The sequence below is a fragment of the Cydia splendana genome, chromosome 10 (genome assembly GCF_910591565.1).
Source record: "Cydia splendana chromosome 10, ilCydSple1.2, whole genome shotgun sequence".
In the NCBI taxonomy this organism is placed as follows: Eukaryota; Metazoa; Arthropoda; class Insecta; order Lepidoptera; family Tortricidae; genus Cydia; species Cydia splendana.
This window is the reverse complement of record NC_085969.1, coordinates 10,698,060-10,712,848: the sequence shown is the minus strand read 5'-3', so window position 1 is coordinate 10,712,848 and position 14,789 is coordinate 10,698,060.

The window sequence follows — 14,789 nt, the reverse complement described above, 5'->3', positions numbered from 1 at the left end:
ATAAAAAAGTAGATACTGCCATACACTGGCGAAAAAATGCCATATACATGTCAAAAGCGCCTTACAAATGGCTAAATAGTGCCATACAAATGTCGATCTTTAAACGTCCATATCTAACTAACTATAAAAAGTAGAATGGTGCCTCGAACAGTATATTTTTTGTTGTTAAGAACCCTTCCTAAAACTATGATTATAAATCAGATTTTCCAAATATAAAAAATTGCCATACAAATGTCGAAAAAACACCCTCTTCAAAAATTGACCCTTTAAGAGAAAATTGAGAATTAGGCAGTAGACATTGTTTTGATACGTTTTTACAGGGCTAACATTAACCTATAAAAATCCGGTCCATCTAGGTATCCTTTGTTTTAATAAACTTTTTACTTGTAAAATAAGTCATGAACAACGGAACCATAATTCTAAGAAGACGATTCGATATTTTCGGTAAAATACGAATATGAAATGAAGACTTTGTTATATGTAGGTACTTCATTGTTGTTTTAGTTTTGTTTCATTCATCAAATCATCAAAAAAAAAAGTCATTTTATAAAAAAAATATCGCATAAACAATTACATATCAACTTACAAAATTGTAATAAATAACATTAAATATTTAAACATTACAAAATATATTATATTATATTATTTCTAAATATATAATTATTTCGAAGTTGGCAATTCTTCGATACTATAAAAGGGCCGCTCAGCAAGCTAAGTTTTAAGTGTATAGTCAAAGTTCATCAAACTAAGTGCGTCTCGCGTCTGTTAATACCTACTGCTGGTAAGTTATTAATTTACCTACTCTTCACATCACCTATTCGAAAAAGGTCATTTTCTTTCCCTCTAGGAGGGATCAAAGTGGCACTTTTCTTCCCAGCTAGGAGGGATCAAAGTTGTATTTTTCTGTTCTAGGACACGATTTTTCTTTCTTGCATACTATTTTTTTTGGTCAAATAATACATATTTTGGAACATAACAATTTCCTCATAGTTGATGTGAAAAGCAGTAAGTCTCACACGGTATCAAAATTATTTCGTCTTGGGCGTTATCCCTCATTATCATTACGCTTAGGATTCTACTTTAGAATCCATCGCTACATTCAGGATTCAATGTACGCCCTTGACGGAAATATATAATTTTGATCCCTTGTAATGTAACACAAACTACTAATGTACAGAGGGGGCTGCTATTGGGGGCCGTATTTATCCAATGTAACATATGATCCTAGGGAGTTCCCTAGGATCATATGTTAGGGAGCCACAGTTGTGGCTTTGCAGACTTGTGCCATAGTATTCGACCAATTGCTCCTACAACTAGTGTTTGGAGCCGGAAAACGGAAGATTTAATTCATAACTGTCAAATATTGGTTCTAACGTTTCTTGTGCTGACGATAGTCTGTGACTTATTTGTGGTGTGTCACTTCACGTTACATGCTCACGTCGCCGTCGATGTGCGTATCGTAAACCGAGCCCAAAACACTAGAGAATTTCCTTAGATTGTTTGATTGATTTCCTATGGAGCCAACTCACGATAGCGAAGTTTTAGTAATAGGTCTCGATATTTAGAATGGCTACAAATATAATGACCACCAAAAAATACTTTGGTACACTAAATAAAAAAAATCATGCTTACTAAAAAAAATTACTGAACACCAACAAAATAAGGCCTAAAAATACAAAAGTACCACCGTTTTAATTACGACTGCACTTCAAATTGTATTCAAATACCAAATATATTGAATGATCACCAAAAATCATTAATGATCACCAAATCTTGAAGACCAGATTAATGCGATATTTTCACCTAAATAAACCACTATGATTACCAAAAAATTTATACATATTACCAAATAAAGTGAACTGATGCCAAAATTATTAGCCCCTCCCGTTAACCCCCCCCCCTTACCGCGCACCGTATACCTACCTTTTTTTTTTTAAGAGGGGAAATGCTTTACGCATACCACCCGGCGCGGGGACGGGCCGGGATGGTTATGTGGGACTCCCTGTTGTGGGCTAATGAGACCCCAGGTTTACCCACTAAAACCCGTCTGTTGCCGCCTCTCTGCTATATGGGCCCTTTATTTTTATTTTATTTTTTTATTTTTTTTATTTATTTATTATTTTTTATATGGCGAGGTCCCAGGAACGCCGAAGTACTCTTCCGCAACCTCGCCAGCGGCCGTCCGGACTCGGACCCGACTCTAGGGGAAATCACCCCTTCACCTCAGTGGGCGCGTTGATTACACATCGCGCCCGCCCACGCAGGGACCTTTGTGTGGGCGACAGACGTCCCCGAGCCTGCCGCCCACAAGTGTCCTTATGGGGGTAACAGGCGGTCGTATGCCAACCGCCGGCGCCCCACGCGCTTGCGGCGCATTGGCTGAGAGGCCGGATCTTCCTCCCTGCTACGCTCCGCTGCCTCCTTCTGCACCATCACGTCCTCGCAGAAGGAGGCCACCGCCTTCCATCGACTCTCCCCACCAAGCATGGCTTTTACCACCGGTGGCAAGGACAAGTCTCTCCCCACTACGGCCACAAGTGCGGCCCTCTCATCAGCCCACGCTGGGCAAATGGCCAGCGTGTGTAGCGCCGTGTCTTCGGCATTGCCGCAGTCGTGGCATTGCATCGTTGGTTCCCGTCCCGCCCTCCTACACAGGTATCTCCCGAAGCAACCATGCCCCGAGAGGTCCTGAGTAAGGTGGAAGGAGAGGAACCCCCCCTTTCTTCTGATCCATCGCTCCAGAACGGGTCGGATGGCTTCGACGGTCCAGTGGCCGGCACTTGGCGCCTCCAATCTCTCTTTCCACTTCTGGAGGAGCACTCGACGGGAATCAAGTCTCCAGCGTCTTACCTCCTCCAGAGGTGGTTGGACCCCCCTGGCCCCCTGGCTCAGAGACACGCCAATAAACATCAGCGAGCGCTGCTGCGTCGAGGTCCCAGGGCGGAGTCCCCGCCAACACGCACGCTGCCTCGTGGGATACGGAGCGGTATGCCCTCACCATCCTGACCGCCATAACCCGCTGCGGCCTCCGCAACTGGGCTTGTTTTTCGGCGGTCAGGGTGAATGCCCAAATGGGCGCTCCATATGGGCGACCGCACAACACCCGCGTACAGTTTCCTGCAGCCCACATTCGGCCCACCGACGTTGAGTAGAAGCCGGCTGAGTGCCGACGCCGCTCCAATTAGTTTGGGAGCAAGGCCCTCAAAATGTTTCTTGAAAACCGCATACCTACCTAACCTAACCTACTTTTCTAGTAGCATTTCGTTATGCTACTAGAAAAGTAGGTTAAACTGCTATCAGTTAAGTGGGTCTACCGCGATATAATTTCATTGTTTTTACCTTTAATTCCGACGTTTCAGCTGAGTTGCACCAGCCCGTTTGTGTAATTAAATATGTGTACAAAACGCGAGAGTTTAAAGTGTTATATCAGTTAAGTGGGTTAGGTTAGGTTAGCACTGCGACCCTCATAGAAACTAAATGCTACTAGAAAAGTGGGTTAGGTTAGGTTTGAACTGCGACCCTTACAGAAACGAAATGGTACTAGAAAAGTGGGTTAGGTTAGGTTTGAACTGCGACCCTTACAGAAACGAAATGCTACTAGAAAAGTGGGTTAGGTTAGGTTAGGTTAGAACTACAGCCCTTACATAAACGAAATGCTGCTAAAAAAGTGGGTTAGGTTAGGTTTGAACTGCGACCCTTTCAGAAAGGAAATGCTACTAGAAAAGTAGGGTAGGTTATGTTTGAACTGCGACCCTTACAGAAATGAAATGCTACTAGAAAAGTGGGTTAGGTTAGGTTTGAACTGCGACCCTTACAGAACCAAACTGCTATCAGAAAAGTGGGTTAGGTTAAGTTTGAACTGCGACTCTTACAGAAACGAAATGCTACTAGAAAAGTGGGTTAGGTTTGGTTTGAACTGCGACCCTTACAGAAACGAAATGCTACTTGAAAAGTAGGTTAGGTTTGGTTTGAACTGCGACCCTTGTAGAAAAGAAAAGCTACTAGAAAAGTGGGTTAGGTTAGGTTAGAACTGCGACTGTTACAGAAATAAAATACTACTAGAAAAAGGTGACGAAGTGGATTAATTAATTTAATAGGATAACGATATATTAAATATTTGCACATTCTTAATTAAAATGTGGTTACAATTTAGGTGGTACGAGTAATTTACTATTTTTGGGTTTACAATGATTATTTTGGAGTAATTTGCTTTAATAGGATAGATAGATTTAAAAATTTGGTTATAATTTTACATTAAAACGGCGTTCTAATTTTGGTGGTAATATACTATTTTTGGGTTTACAATGATTATTTTGTTGTCATTTTCTTTAATAGGATAGCAAGATGTAAAAATCTGGTTATCATTTCACATTAAAATGGGGTTTGAAATTTGGTAATCATTTACTATTTTTGGGTTAATAATGATTAGTTTGGTATCATTTCCTTTAATAGGATAGTAAAATGTAATAAAATTGGTAATCATTTCACATTAAAATGGTGTTATAATTTTGGTGATCGTTTATTTTTTCTAGGTTGGTAAAATACACTCGGGTGCAAAGAAATCGGACCACCCCAGCATTTTTATCATTTTTTCAATTTCTGTAAAAACTGTATGTGCTACTGTGACATATTATATACCTAATGAAAGGTTGGCTTTTCCTCTATAAATTGATGTGCTTTTCACAGGTTTACTTCCAATATTTTCAGGCTTTCAGGGCTAAGAACTTTGTCACCCTAAAAATGCATACTGGAGTGAAACTTATGCATAATGGGAAAACTGCGATTCTAAAGATATCAAGTAAAAATTAAAACAATTTTCAGCATTTTAATACCGTATATTGCCTCCTCTAGCCCTACGACATGCAGTCATTCGGTTTTTCATTGATCTTATGAATTTTTTTACAGTGTCTTGAGGGATGCCCGCCCATTCTTCTTCGATCGCAGTCTTTAGCTCCAGTAAGGATTCAGGGGCGGGATTTCTGGCCCGGATTCTTCTTTTCAGCTCGTCCCAAATGTGCTCGATCGGGTTTAGGTCAGGACTGCGGGCTGGCCACTCCATGACTCTGATGCCGACCTCCTCCAAGTACTCCTTAGTGATCCGGGCTGTATGCGGCCGAGCGTTATCTTGCATGAGGATGAACTCATCGCCGATATAACTCGCAAATGGGACCACATGATCAGCCAGGATTTCCTCCACGTACCGACGTGCAGTCAAACCGCCTGAATTCGGTCTGGTACCTGGCCCTGTGATGAACACAATGTCCGTCTTCGCTTCCAAAGAAATACCAGCCCAGACCATGATTGACCCCCCACCATAAGCAACACGTTCCTCGATGCAGCATTGAGAGAACCGCTCCCCAGGTCTTCGGTAGACTCGTACCCGTCCGTCATTGCCAGACAAAGTTATCCTGCACTCGTCGGAAAAAAGTACGGAACTCCATTGCTGAAGGGTCCATTCTTCATGTTCGCGAGCGAAGACGCGTCGTTGTCCACGATGTATTGGGGTGAGTTTTGGGCCATTTGCAGCTCTGTGAGCTGTCAATTCCTTCTCCTTCAGTCGTCTTCTAACTGTCCATCGGCTGATAGACACATTCCTGGTCTCTAGGAGCTTCTGCTGAAGCTGAACGGCATTCAGTCGACGATTTCGTAGCGAGGTAAGAACGATGAAACGGTCATCTCTCTCAGAAGTGATGCGAGTTCTGCCAGTTCCGGGTCTTCTGGATAACGTCTGATCTACGCGGAATCTCTGGAAGACACGTTGAACCGATGACTTCGATAGGTTGAGTTGTCGAGCCACTGCACGTTGACTAAGCCCTCCCTGCAATAGGGCAACTGCTTGGCCGGCTTCAGTCGAGGTAGTATCCATTTTTTCCAGTTTTTCCAGGTTCAGGCGATGAGAGTAGTGTTCAGGAAGACGTACCAATCACGAATGATGCATAAACAATGATAATGACTGTTTTTATACCTAATGATAAGTGGTCAATTAGTGCATGCGCTAATGAGGCAGTTGGAGGGGGGTGATTTCCAGGCCCATATTTTGCACAATATCCATCCCCACCCCTGAATATTGATGTCATTTGATAGGGCAGAAAATTATCTACCACGTGGTATTTAAATTATCATGATCGAGGTTACAGTTTTTACACAAATTGAAAAAATGTTGAAAATGCTGGGGTGGTCCGATTTCTTTGCACCCGAGTGTAGATTTTTTTTGGTATTAAATTTTACTAAATCTGGTGATCAGTTAAATAGCAGCCATTTAGAATGCAGCCACGCAGATAACAATATGTCTTGTAGTAAACGATTGTCATTTGGGTTACGGTTTCAGCAGAACGATATGGTCGTGCTGCTTGTAGTAGATTCGTAGCTAACTGACTGCAGCGACAAAGTGTGGAAATACCACTATAAACGTCATGTTCATAGGAATTTGGCACCTCGATATTCTGTCGCTTACCAAGTCGGTGCAAAGCAACTTGGACTGACTAGTTACTCGAAAATATTGTATTTTCATGGCGGGATTTTTTACTGGACTTTGTGATCGTAGGATGAACTTATATAGGTACTACACATTAACCGTGGTTTTTTTTACAGAAACAAAGACAAGGCATCATGGTTGATGGTCCAAATGTAGGTGGCGTGACTAAAAATAGAGATGTAAAGGATTCACCGCAGCAAAATGTACCAATCCAAAAGCCAAGGGATTATGAAATACTGTACCGAAATGTACTGTCATTCAGCTATCTTCATATAGCTGCCATATACGGCCTATATTTATGTCTTACTTCAGCAAAATGGGGTACAATTTTGTTGGGTGAGTCTTCGTCCGCGATATGCGGATCCAAAAACTACCATTATTCTCTGGATTGCGCTGGAGACTACCGCTTCGATTTTCTAAATTGTATATTTCTATTTTAGCTATAATTCTGTGTATTGTCGGTGAGATCGGCATTACGGCTGGCGTGTCTCTTTTACGCATTTGCGTATGAAGTTGTAAACAAATTGTAACTAATGCTGCCGTGACGTTGGCAGCATTGGTTGGCATCATTTTTTTCGCTTGATATGTTAGTGTATGGCATATCTATGTATAAAAGATCATAGCCTTTTATTAATAAAATATCATTGACTGCCCTGAATTACATTACAGTCAATGACCTTTTATTAATAAAAGATCATTGACTGTCCTGAATTACATTACAGTCAATTACCTTTTATTAATAAATAAGGACATTGACTGTAATTAACGTGGTTAATTAAGGTGGTTCCCTTTCCATACAAAAAACAATTGCGTTATATTAAGTAATTAATATCTGGGAGACCGAGCTTTGCCCGGAAACCATATAAAAACTCAAAAATGCGCCTCTATCATAGATAGATATAGATATAATATCGCATATTATATATATAGATATAATATGCAATCTATCGCCCCCGAAAACCCCCATATACCAAATTTCATCGAAATCGTTAGAGCCGTTTCCGAGATCCCCGAAAATATATATAAATAAATAAACAAGAATTGCACGTATTGAACTCTCAACGCCCAATATAGCCGACGATAGCAGTTGGAGAAGGTAACTGGTCTACTGGCGCCTCGCTCGAAACCGCAGTCGCCCCAGCCTACTAGATGCCCATGTGCGAAGCCCTCGACGAATATCTTCAACCGCCTCGCGTTAAGGAATAAACTACACGATTTAAAAAAACTGACTTTTATTTACGCGGTACAAATATAAAAATACTCCTACAACGATTAGGCGGTACAGCTTCGGATCCCTCAGGTCTTCCTTGGTTTTCTTCCTTTGGTTTTTTTCCTTTTGGTTTTTCCTTTTCGGCTGCTCCTGGTGTACTGTACGATCCGAAGCGGTTCCGTCTTACTTTTATACGAAAAATCAAGAAAGAGAGTCACCTACGATAGGGAGATAAAATCATGTCTTAATTCGCGGAATTAATCAGCCTGTGATTGGTCGATTACGTCATACGGTCATTTTCGGGTGAATTTTTATTATCTCGCTATCGTTCTGCGACTCATATTACATACTGTCACGTAAATATTCCTAGCCCGGCTGTGGGCTTTCCCTGAGGAAACTCACGGACAATTAAAGTTACTAAATTAAATAAAAACTAAATCTTACCAAAAGCTCAAGCAGGTGCTAAACTTATTTCCATCAACTATTCAGGGCAATAAAGGACATGAATGAAAGTTAGTTTTTGTGACACATCATTTATTACTAATTCGAACACGGGCAGTTATTCTACATGTAAATCATTAAGCTAGCATAAGCACCTTATTTTTAATAATGTCAGACGACAGAGCTGGGTCGTGCCAGAAATGGTTCTAAAATGATTTACAAGCAGACCTATCTAAATTTGTTAGTCCCTAAATTATCATTTGCCATCACATATGATTCTACTAAATTCTTTAACTTTAAATTTGGAAAATGCTTCTAGGATGGAAGGAAAGCGTACACCAACCTCATAACACTGTACCACCAGTTCAAGCCCGACGTGTCATCCTCCGCTGTGCCGGAGCCGATTTGCAGCAGCGGGAATCTGACCCGACACCGCAGAGCAACACCGAAGGACTAAGGTCTCAGTTTGAATGTGACGTCATCTCCATCCAGCAGAAGAGCGAAATTCTTATGGCGAACTGCTCACCCGACACACTTGAAGTTTTAGGAATATGGACAGACTTCCATACTCTGTTATGCGAACTGATTTCACATCCGTAGTAACATAAAAACGAAAAACCCAGTCAGCTGAAAGAAACAATTCAAGATTAATAACTAGAAGCATGTGCTCTGCTAACCTAAGAGACATTATATGATCTAAGTTTCTCACCAGCTGGAAATTCCTAGAGTGGACTCATCTCGCAGCTCTGATACTCCCTCCCACCACATTGTTTTACCAGCAGACTGGAAACAAAGCGAAATGGTCAAACAAAGATTCAACAAGGAGTTGCACCTGAGGACATCCATATATTATCATATTCTACTTACTGTTTGTGGCAAAATAACAACAGCATGAGCTCCCTAGCTCATGGATGCAGCGGCTACTGCATAACCAAGCCTCTGATCGATGCTACCAGAGCATGATGTACTTCGCTTCACTGTTCTATGTATAAAAGATGCCCATCCAGGGCGAAAACCAGCCAGGAAATGATCTCAAACCATTCTGTCCCTGGGATGACACAATCAAAATAACAGTAACTAATGAAATTCATGGAATAATTTTATATGCAAGTATAACCCAAAGAAATAAATCATATTCAATTATTTGAATATATTTCAACCTATTTTGTATTTATAAATTAAGTTTTTGATTCAAATATTTATTAATATTATTCCATAAATTTAGGATTTAATTTGAAGTAGCAACACCATTAGCTTCAATTTGTTTCCTATTGGCTGAATGCCCGTCATGTATATTGTTGCTACATCAAAGACTTCCTTGCCATAGAACAAAACTACCCTATATTCGAGACAATCCTAAAAACGTTAAACTGAACTTACCATACAAAGTGCCGTGTCACAATACCCCTCTCCCCGCTGTTGCGTTTTACCAAGGGTAAAACGCTCGCTGTCCTCAGCGACTATCTAAATCTAAATCATGTGTCACAAGAAACGAAAAAAAACAAACAGAACAACCTCAACCATACTTAGTATGGGAGAACCCTAAACAAAAACCACCACCGAAGTGATTGTCGCAGGAACGAGATCCCTATCCAACAGAAAAGCCAAAGTAAACCACACAACTCCACATACCAAAACCAATAAACTAATAAATTTTGAATTTTCTATCTCGAACCCACACAACCTAAATACAAAAAAAAATGTGGTATCCGCCAGCCGGAAAAATCCACACCGCAATATCCAACTAACCAGTTAACCATCCCTTGGTTCTACCAGCACAACTTTACCCAGTTGCGCTGGCAAAACCAAACCAACTGCCAGGACCGATGTTCAGCATACTCAAAATATTTCTCCGCTAGACCGGGCAAAATTAAAATCAAACAATTCCTACTACTAAGTTTACTAATATAAACTAGAGTAGCTAAATAACGAAATTTGCATTTCAAACTAAATTCAAAATATCCAAAATTACTAACCGCTAGTTAGCTAAATTATAATTATGTGTTATGTGCCTGAGAACGTGTGCTGAGAGATAAAAATAAACGGACTACATAACCAAACCGAAAAACAACGTCCGCGGTATGCAGTGCGCGCCCTGCGATACCTCACAAAATAAAGCCTCTCCTTCTCACACCAAAAAAACAACGCCAATCCACACATGCACGGAATCCGCCACGTATTGGCTAAAACCATCAGCACCATAACACCCAAATTTCTGCGTGTCCTCGCACGACAGCAAAAAATAATCCCACATTAAAGACAACGCTCTTGACATTAATTTTATTGAGCTATGGTTGCGCCGCTCCTTACATTCATCCCTTTCAGTTCGTAGCATCCTTCCACGTTCATACTGTGTGGTGAAACAGTTATACCTGTTCACCACGTCTCTGACAATTGGTGATTAAATATGACTTTGCAATATTTAACACTGTTGCTAAACAACAACCATAATATGTGTATCGGCTCTGTTGTTCGATCAACGGTGGCGGCGCGGCGAGCAGTACCCTGTAGGTATGCGGGCCGCACGTCCACCGTTCACCAAAACAAACAACGCGTATCAGGTCTGCAGTTCAGTCAACGGTGGCGGTGCGGCGAGCAGTTCCCTGTACGCGGGCCGCGCGTCCACCGTTCATCACCCCAGCAGCTGCTACCTTACCTTTCAAGTCTTTAATGTGCCATGATCCTATACTATGACCATCTTCAGTTTCTAACTCGTAGACTAAAGGCGACAACACTGCCTTTACTCTACACTTAACATATTTCGGGGCGAGTTTCGCCATCCTAAAATTCTGTGCGTCACTCTGCACATAATTACGTTTCCATACTAAATCGCCTACTGCAAATTGTTCTGGACGTCTTCTCAAATTATAATTCCTAGCATTTGTTTCGTGTGCTCTCAATAAACGTAACCTAACCTGATGAAAAATATCCTTTAAAATCCCGAAATTACCCGCATATTCCTCCCTAGGTACACCTGGCTCGTAGTCCCTATCTGTGTCCTTATAAAACGACCCATTGATAACTGGCTCTCTAGCATGAACTAAAAAGAAAGGAGACTCATTTGTGGTTTCATTTACTGCACTGTTTATTGCAAACTGAATTTGGTGCAATTTTTCGTCCCAAGTCCTATGGTTCTCCTTTACGTACGAAGCTACAGCTGTCATGACCGTTTTATTGTATCGCTCAACCAGGTTTACCTGTGGAGTATATCGAGGTCCGTAAAAAACTTTAGGTACGTTATAACGCTTCATTAACTGTCTAAATTCCGATCCCGTAAACTGAACTCCGTTATCAGTAATTACGGTTTCGGGTACACCGTGCTTCAAAATGACATGGTGCTCAAAAGTCTTCGCCACCAACGCGCTGGTTGCGCGGCGAAGCGGAAAAAGAAGCGTATACTTTGAAAAGCAACACGTAACCACAAACAAAAACGTAAATCCTGCACGAGAGCGCGGAAGGGGACCTACCAAATCAATACTTAACGCTAACATCGGTCGATCACATACTTTTGGCTGTCCCATCAGACCTGGAGTCGCTTTCTGTGAATGCTTATAGGCTGCACAGGTATCGCAAGCCTTCACGAAATCGACAACGTCTTTGTACATCCCTGGCCAATAGTATGTCAACGCCAACCGCCTATGAGTTTTAAATACTCCAAAATGTGCCGCGGTTGGTTCGCAATGATTCGCGTGTAAAACAGCGTTCCTATCACCCTTGCGCACTACCTCCTTCCAATCAAACTCTCGCAAAAGATTATACTTGTTTTTACTCAACCGGTACAATTTCCTTCCCCTAATACTATAGTTTGGGAAATTGGCCGGCAAAGTTTCACAACCTTTAAACGTCCTGTCATACCATTCGTCAGTCACGTCGTTAGGATTCACTTGGTCCACGGCGTCAACCTTCATGAGCCTGGACAGCGCATCAGGTACGACATTGTCGGAGCCCTTCCTGTGCTCAATATCAAAATCAAATTGAGACAGTCTGCAACCCCAACGTGCCAACCTGCCCGATGGATTTTCCAGGTTCATGAACCACTTTAGTGACGCGTGATCCGTAATCACCTTAAACCGACGCGAGCCTAAATATGCTTGGAACTTCTCAACCGAAAACAAAACCGCAAGAGCCTCTCTTTCCGTCGCGCTGTAATTACGTTCACACTTGTTCAGAGAACGACTAACGTACGCAATAGGATGCTCCTGGCCATCAATAGTCTGTGAGAGCATGCCACCTACGCCATATGAAGATGCATCAGCGTGTACCGAGAAAACTTTGCTAAAGTCTGGAACCGCCAGAATCGGAGCTGTCACTAATGCATTCTTCAAGGTGTTGAAAGCGTTATCGGCCTCAACAGACCATTGAAAAGCCGGGGCGTTCTTCCCCTTTGAAGTTAATTTATTTAAAGGCGCTGCTATACTTGCGAAGTTCCTTATAAACCGACGGTGCCAAGAGCACATGCCCAAAAACGTCTTTACTTCACGAGAAGTCGTGGGTATGGGAAAGTTCAAAACGGCTGAAACCTTCTCTGGGTCAGTTCTTAAACCTAATTCATCAACGACATGACCCAAGTACTTAATGGACTGTCTAAAGAACTTTGACTTGCCGAAATTTATCGTTAAATTAGCCATTTTCAACTTTTCCAACACACGGTTCAAAAGAAGCAGATGTGACTGAAAATCTGACGAACATATGACAATATCGTCCACGTAACAGAACACCATACCATTCTCTATGTCACTGGTTATGTTGTGGTCAATGAGTTTATCCATGAGCCGTTGTTGTCGCGCACTCGCGCCACACAACCCAAAAGGCATGACTTTAAATTTAAATAACCCACGACCAGGGACACAGAAACTAGTTTTCTCCTGCGAACTTTCATTTAGCGGTATTTGCCAAAACGACGAGCTCAAATCAATGGTCGACAGGTACCGTGCTTCCTTTAAGCTATCTAAAATTTGCGGAATGTATGGCATGGAATACGAGTCGCCCTTTGATACTGCATTTAGTTTCCTACAGTCTAAGCAAAACCGCCAGTCCCCATTTGGCTTCTTCACTAAAAGTGCCGGGTTGTTCCAGGGACTTTCGCACGGAGTAACAACATCTAACTTCAACATCCGGTCTAATTCGGAACTTAAAGCTGCACGCTTCTCAGGAGAGAGCGGATACTGTCGCGTTCTAATAGGCTGGGCATCGCCAGTGTCAATTACGTGTTCGACTAACGACGTCCTACCTAATCCTTTTTCCTCGAACGAGATATCCTTGAACTTCCCTACCACTGAGTCGGCTAGTTCTTGTTGTGCTGAAGTTAAATTGTCGTATGCCTGAATGGTATTCACCGGATTTACTGAAATACTGGACAAACTTAAATAATTGTTTGGTCTTTCTATGTAGTCGATGCTGTCAAATAATTCTGGCGCTAAATTAAATGCGCGTCAGAAATCCACGCCTAAAATAACGTCCGAGACAATATTGGGCACAACATAAAACTGAATACCTTTGTAACATTTTTGAATGTTACCGGAACAAAAATGTACCCCAGTGACTGGACTACGACGCCATTTGCAACGCTACATGTATTAGACTCCATTCGTTGGAGCTCAAATCCAAACTTAATAAAATCTTTATAAGACTGCCGTCCTAAAATTGAAACTGCAGCTCCTGAGTCTGCCAAACCGTAAATGTCAAAATTACACACCTTAAGTTTCAAATATGGCCGAATGTCACCTTCCCTAGGTGCGAAGAGAATCGTAGCAATCGAATTATAACTTAAGAATTTTTTCATTGAAGCACTCAATTTATCCGGAAAAATATTGCTACAATTCGGCCCTATTCGTTTTTTGTCTGTGAAACGGAACGTATTTCCGCGCTTTGACTTTGACGTTTACGATCTGTCTGTGTTGTCTGTGACTGCCGGTTCGGACAATTCCTCGCTATATGATCTTTTGTACCACATGAATAACAAATAATCTCGCCTTTAGATGGTTTAGCCCTGCATCTCTTAAAATCATGCGCAGTGCCACCGCATTTATAGCAAGTAGGAACCGCGGCAGAGATCTGTGCATGTGTGGATTGCGTGGACGAGCGTTGAACGTTCCTAACAGCGTTACTTTGTTGCCCACTCGATTTCGCTTGCGCTGGCGACCTACTAAATGTTTGTGAACGCTTGCTACTACTAACATCTACTGCGTTCACCTGTTTGGACTTGGCTTTATATGCGAAATCACTACTAAGTGTGTGAGCCGAACTAGACTTGTTGGGCTCAACAAAATACTGCGTACGCTGTGATGCCTGCTCTAATTTCCTACAACAATCCTTCAGCTCGGCTATAGAATCAACCTTTACTAATGCCAGTTGTTGTGAGAAGCTAGGCCTAATGTTATTCATCAAAATCTGCAACTTTTCCTCCTCCGGCAATGGATTCTTCAAGCGACCAAAAAGACAAGACATAATTGCAAAATAAATGTGCACTGGCTCTTCTAAACCCTGTGTTCTTGCAAGAATCTCACACCTTAGGCGAAAATCAAAGTTTGCAGGCTCAAACTCATCTAATAAAATGGTTTTTAAGTCATTCCAAGAAGAAACTTGTTCCTTTATACCTCTGTACCAAAGCAAACCCTGATCAACAAACAATTGAGCTGCCGAGTTAAACAAAACCACATCTGA